Raw genomic sequence first — 7,132 nt, forward strand, 5'->3', positions numbered from 1 at the left:
AGGAGATCCATTTCCACATAGTCCCTCAAGCTGATTTTGAATGCCTAATTACAAACTTAACACTTCCAGCACATAAAAATACAAAGAATCTAAAAATAATCATATCCCTTGAAGTACAAATTCTATAAATTCTCAAATTCTGTATGGATCTACTCACTTGGTAAGATGAATTTAATGACTTCTTAACGATGCATGTGCTCTGCCTCACATAAACTTACAATTCCGAATGTGGTTTTGACACAAACTCGCATTTGTCAAATGTTATAAAAATGTCATACTTTGCATTGTTTGAGAACATTTCATGAAGTAAATTTTATATGACTAGGATAAAACTGACACACTTATTCCACAGTTTTAGTGTACTGCTTTTGAGAAGCATACCATGCATTCTGTAAATGTTTAACATATAATACATTTCCTTTAGTAAATATTTAAGTACCTATCTAACCTATTTCAGCACAGATGTAGACTTCCCCATGGTTGGGGGAGAAGGTGTTTCTAGGTGTTACCATACTAAGTGCTATACCAAGTGCACAACCTGCTTTTGCAATAGCAGTGCATCTGTTATCTAGAATAAATACATGGTTTTGACTCTGTTAAAAGATGATTTGTTTGAAATAAAAAGCTTAAATGAGTGGAGGCTTATTTTAATTGTACATTTGCACAGCCTTTGATCATGATGGAAATCTCTTTTCATAGGCTTTTCAGTAACAGTAACTATTCCCTGTTTAAGGAGAGAGCCCAATTGCACTAAAACACACCAGCAGGATTGGAAGGCACAGCACAGATCTGCTAAACAAGATATGACCTGGTCTCTCAAATCCCATGTTCCCAGGGCAATAGGTTACCGCTATTTTTGGCACTTGTGTTGACGATGTTGTGATTGTGTCCTGGGTTTAACTGTATGTCTATTCTCCATGTCCACCTTTTACATTTAAAGGCAGGACTCTGATTTTCCTCAACTAAAGATACATGTGTTGCATGAAACATGCTTATTGCTGGACTGTACAGCCTTCAAAGGGAATTCAGAGAAGGTCAGTTCTTGTTAGCTGTGGAATACGGGAGATCAACTGTGCTTTCCCCTCTAGTCAAAATATTCCGGAGACAGAAAATCGCTTACAAAAATATGATGAGTTTGCCTGCGGTTTTATCATGATGTCATTATAGGCTTTGAGATAACAGCACTCCAATAAGACACAATAATAATAATAATACACATATGCATGGTCACACTCTTTAAGTTTATTCTGCTTTTGCCTCCAGCACTACTTCTGCCTGATGCAATATGATTTCAGAGGTACTGGTGTTCCTGGTGCTCTCTGTTCCCTCACTGGCTTGCTGGTGGAGGCTAATCACATTCTTTTGAACTGTTTATGACAACAAATTGGATGTGAAATAATAAACATTGTTGGCTATTTTAGATAATAAAGGTGTTTCAGAACTGACATGAAGTCCTATCAGCTTCTCAAAGAAAGAACTTTCATATATAACCTTTTAAAGCAATTTGCTGGTGAGCAAGCATATTAAAAAATTCTCCTTGCATCTTCTGGGGCTCTTAGGCTCTTTTATGCATTAAAGTGCTTGAAAAGTTTTGCTTTATTTTTTTCAAATTTAGAAAAATATTCAAGAAAGATAAAAAACCCACCCCTTTGACTAATTTTTTGATGTCTAGTAACAGTGTGTGGTTAACTGAGACAGCACAGGAAAAGTATCTTCACTTGTTTGCTTCAATTTTGAAAGAGATTATTTCTTTCCATCTACTTCCATGATAGTTACAGAAATTTACTCTTAACTTACCCACTGACAAAAACACTCAGATACAGTATGAAGATCACTATTAATGCCTAATGAAGATAAATGAAACAAGATTGAAGTTATTTTTTAAAGCAGAAATTTGTGCTCTTAAACAGCTTGAAGGATTTGCCTACCCTAGAAAACTGGTGCTTAAACAGCTGGAGAACGTGGTTAATTCCAGGCTATTTCTTTCATTTTCACAGTTTTCTCATGAAGATGATAATTAGAACAATAACTCCTGCCAACACTACCTTGTAATGAAGCCGTGATATTTTTTGGCAGAATGTAACTTTTGGTGCAGAAGCAAACATTGTAAGAAGGCATATATTGTCTCACAGGGGGATTTGAGCTAGCTGAAGATTACACTAAGTATCAATTTGGAAAGATGCCCCAAATTCCAATCTTCTCCTTACTGCTTAGGGGATTTTTTTTTTCCTCACTAGCATTTTTAACACATTTCAAATTATTTCAAAATCTTGATAATTTGAGATATTTATGATACATTTATAATAACTGTACAAACAGTGTGTCCTGCAATAACATATTTAAGAATTTAACCTGAAAGTATAAAGAGTTTTAGAGAGATTCTGTTAAGATATGTATTTCAGGATGGACTTTATTTTAATGGAAGCATGGGCTTCTCTTTGTTTGGCTGCTTCTGTATCATTGGGACAGTAACACATACAAAAGAAGATTGATGACTGGATGAAAATATTGAAGAACAGTGCAGACAAAATGAAAAATATCACAAGTGTCATCATGATAGTAGATTCTCAGTAGATACATAGCTTTGGGACATACAGTGGAAGCAAGCACATTGAGAGGGTGTCAGCAGCTTTATTAAAGAGGTTCTTCAGGTGTTTCTGTGACTCAGCAAGGACATCATGGGACTTTTGTGCAAGAGAAGAACTAGCCAGATGTATCAGAAAGTAATCTTCATTACTGGGATCAGAGAATAAGCTACGTAAGAAGAATTGGACTGAGTTGCTGGTAAGAGTGCTGACTGGCAAGATACACTGTTTCAGTTGTAGCAGGGATTCTCAATGATACACTGATGAACAAGCTATGCCCAAACCACAGTCGACATCAAGACTGGTGCTGTCGTAAGTGACACTTATGGAAGCCCTGTAAGGTTTCACAGTGATTCTGGCTGTCTCATATAGCAAGAGGAGTAACATGAAGAGGCAGAAGTATGAATTCCTGGGCGTCTGAAGATTTGCAACAATAGCTAGGTTTGTGAGAACAGAGATGAATTGTGATATATGATCCTTCTACAGGGCAAGATGGGAGCAGAAAGATGTAAAAGGAGGTTCATGTAGATATACACTGAGCTTACTTCTTTGGTGTTGTGGAGAGTGATTGCTATAGACATCTTTCTGCAGTAAGGATTATGTGGTTGCTTTGAAGTCATCCCTGACTGCTGCCATTCTCACGGTGTTGTGAGTCAGTTCAGATTTGGAAAGTGCCGGCCTGCCAGCACAAGAAAGGGTGTGAAGCTGGGGCATGACTGGATGCTTGAGAGTGTGGTCTGCAGAAGCCAGGGTTGCTGCCAAAATCATGTGTGTGCAACCACAGCCTGTGGTCTGATAGTACCAAGATTTTGGTGTCAGTCCTGGCTTATGGCCCTCACCACACGTGTGTTCCTGCCTCTGTACCACAGTGCACTACCCACTCAGTTGTGCTGATAAATCACTTACATAGCCACACTATAAACTTGATAAAAGAATCTTAAAAAAAGACTATCAAGAAAAAGGGGCATGTGAAGGGACTGATGATTTGAAAGATGGCTAGCTAGTTTTGTCTTAAGTTGTAGCTCTCTGAGATAAAATCTGGCAGCAAAACCAGCTTGAATTTTTTTCACCACTCTGCTTTTCCTACCTTACAACTCTTGTTTGCATTCAGTGGTGCCCTGTTCCCTCATTTGTGTGAACACAGCCATTCACGAAGTCAAACTTACCAACTGGATTATGGGCTTTCTTAATGCTTAATGTATGTACAAAAAAAACCAGTAATGAAATAAGGGAGTTGTCATTTGCTAATGGCTCCCCATTGGAAGAAAATATGTTGCTCTCTCCTGTCAAACCACATGACAATTGGAGATCTTTTTCTTATTGGTTTGGACTGTGTGGAGAAGGTCTACCCTGACGTGAGTCTCAGGGTCCTGCCAGTCTGCTGGCAAACCTTTTCCTCCTGTTTCTCACCCCAGCACAGCAGAAGCAGGGTGGCTCACTGCTGTCATGGTACCAAGACCTGGTATCCAGACCCCTAATCCACAATGGGGGCTTCATTCACAGCAGAGCCAGTGCAACAGATGAGGATTGTGTTTAGTTTGTGTTTGTGAGTCGGCTATTGCGTACACTTGCAGACTTACCCAGTTAAAGCTTGGCTACTTAGTTGGCGAGTGTCCTGCATTGCTTCCATTGACCTGAGTGGGGCAGCTCCTGTGGGCAGCACTGGTACAGGTCAGGGTCTTACCCCATGTGCCACCCACTGCTCGATTCAATTGCCTGGTTCACAGAGTCTTCTTTTTCTCGCTCCAGCTTTCCGCCTCCAGTTTTATGCTTTCTCTGAAGGCAGTGCCGCAGTCTGCCCCACACATTTCCAGGTTTATTCCTGGTTGCAGTTGGTCTCACCAAGTAGGAAAGTATGAATTTGCAACCTTGTGGTTATTTTTATATAAGAATGTCTTAATACATGGTGGATGTTTGAGTCTAGCTTTCGATGTTTTTCAAACCGTGTCTGTATTTTGGTTTTTAATTTGCCTCTGAGCAAGACTGTCTACAAACACTGGCCAAATCTGCCTATCTGGGACCTGGAAGGGGTCCCTGGAGAAAGCACTTCAAGTCATTTATTCAGCACTGGCTGCTTTTACATTTGGCTCGAAGTCTGACAACTTTCCACCAGACCTGCAGCATAGTAAAGCACATCCTCTCTGTGACAGCAGGAGAGCCAAGGAACTAGCAGGTTGCAGGAGTGAATGCTATAAAACAGATGTTATTAGTGGGCTTCACCAAGGGTGGGAGGCTGAGTACAGTAGCCCTATTACAGCCTCCAAGGTGGGCCACAAGATTGCTGTCTTATGAGCAAGCTGTGCCTGCAGTATTTGGCTCAGCATCGCATCCTGAAAATTCCAGTGCTGAGAAGCACTTTTGCGCTATGAGTAAACTGTAAGCTAGATTTGAAAGGAAAGATTTTGATTAAAATCAGCATTTCAGAGCCTTCAGCTGGCAGCTGGTGTGGTGTTAAGGATGGACATCGTTGGAGACTCCTGCGGTAAAGAGGCCCCATGTCTGAGTGTTTAAAACCAGGTTCCATCCAGTTGTGATGGTGGTTTTTAACAGTCAGAGGAAAAAAAATATTAAAATATTGCTGCATATTTACACATAGGGACAGATTCTGCCCCCATTAAAACCAATGGCAGACTTCCCGTTGATTTCCATGGGTGCCTGCCTCAAAATGTTTGAACAGTAAATATATTCTTCTGGGTGGGAAACCAGGATAGAAATCCCTCTCACAGCCTACTCCAAGCACTGCAAATGTCAGGGCTTTTCAGTGCTAGGCTCAGAAAAGCTACTTCCAATTTTAAAATCCTTTTAAACTTCTACCACCATATGTGGCCTTACTTCACAGCTGTCAATCAGAATCAACAGCCAGTATTATATTAGCCTGTGTTTACTTCTATTCTCCCTGTATATGGAGTTATTTCATTTTTATAAGTATCAAATTTATCAAAGTAATTGAGAAATGTAATATTAGATACAAGCATTTGCTCCCTGAGTGCTTTTAATCAAGTAGTAAATCTTCATGTGCTTCAGTTTCATTGACACTAGATGAGCTATCTGGTGTGGATTTTCTAGTGCTATGGTTTGTGCTCTATTTGCATTTCACAAAGTGCACATGGCTGTAGTAATGTATTTTTTTGTCTCTCTCTCCACCTCTGTTGTGATTGAAAGGTTTAGAAGTTCGTGGTCATTTGGGATTTTTAGGGATATAGCATATAAAATTTATAGAAAACAAGTTATATATATAAAAAAGTCTTTAGCTTCTCCCTAGAAACTTGAGACAAACCACTTTTTTGATGTCTCTGAAAACTCCTTAATGCAGAGCATTCCCTCATAAATTGTTGGCTTTGTTTTAAACCTGTGATGCATATATAGATTTCTGTTTCAAATAGTTTTCAGAGTTGTGTAAAGTCAACTCAAATTATACAGAGCCAAAGCTTCTGGCAAATTACTGTCAACCTGTATCAACATTTGCATCAATAACATTTGGTATTGCTTGATGAATGGTCTACATCCAAGCTTTGGAAATGGGTATGGCGTCTGTGTGTTCAATGTGCTGTTAACTGTGCCGTCTACTGAAGGTTGCTCCTATAAGCAGTCAGTGCTTCCTAAGGATATGACTGCATGATGGACAACCTGCATATCCCAAACTTCTTGGGCCAAGAAAACTATAGATTTCTTCTGTGTTCTGAAATATACAGTGAGAGGGTACAACAACTGTCCAGAAAGGAGGAAGAGATTAGCAATGGTCTTTCATTACCAAGGTAATCAGAGGAGGCAAAAAAAAAAAAAAAGAAGAGAGAGAGAAAGAAAAAGAAAAAAGAGGCGGGGAGGGGAAGGAAAAAGAGAGGAAGAATAAAAGGATAGTACAAAAAGCAAGTAACCAGTTCAGTTGATGTCCCTATGCTTCTAACACAAGTCAGGTATCAACCTGTTCTCAAGCCACACACAGCTGATAGTAAATTGCACCACCTTGGAAAAGTTAACCTTGGAAATAGTTTTGAAAATGCTCCTCAGACTTCTTTTTTGGTGCTAATGGAATATTAAAAACAAGTTTTGAGCCTGTGCAGGCATTCTTAAGTAGTCTATGCCCATTATCTGTGGAATAAAATCAGTCCCACGCCTATGTGAAGTCAGGAGTTCGTGACGCTCTCCTGGTTCACTGCAATGAATTTGGCTACTAGATCTTATGTATGATGCAGCCACTCTGTTAAAACAACAGGATTGCTGGGAGTGTAGCTATGTTTACATGTTGTTCTTCTCTTTTGAGAGAGGACTGTCACTTACTGTGGAAGATGAGAGCTTTTACAGGAACCTCCCAATAGGAAGGAGTGAAGATTAGAAGTCATAGCAGAGGAGCAGAGGTTTTCGTTGGCCACTGTGTCTTCTAGGACAGCTTTTACCTGTGTTGGGATAGCTGGGTTGTGTGCGAGGATGATAGCAGCCAAAGTGGAGACAGAGAAACCCCTGTTTCAGAGGAGAGAGGGTTCCTCCTATGGGTGCTCATGCTCTCTTGCCCTGCTCGTTTGGGCAAGAGAGTCCAGTGACATTGGGCC

This window comes from Patagioenas fasciata, chromosome 1 (genome assembly GCF_037038585.1).
Source record: "Patagioenas fasciata isolate bPatFas1 chromosome 1, bPatFas1.hap1, whole genome shotgun sequence".
Lineage (NCBI taxonomy): Eukaryota > Metazoa > Chordata > Aves > Columbiformes > Columbidae > Patagioenas > Patagioenas fasciata.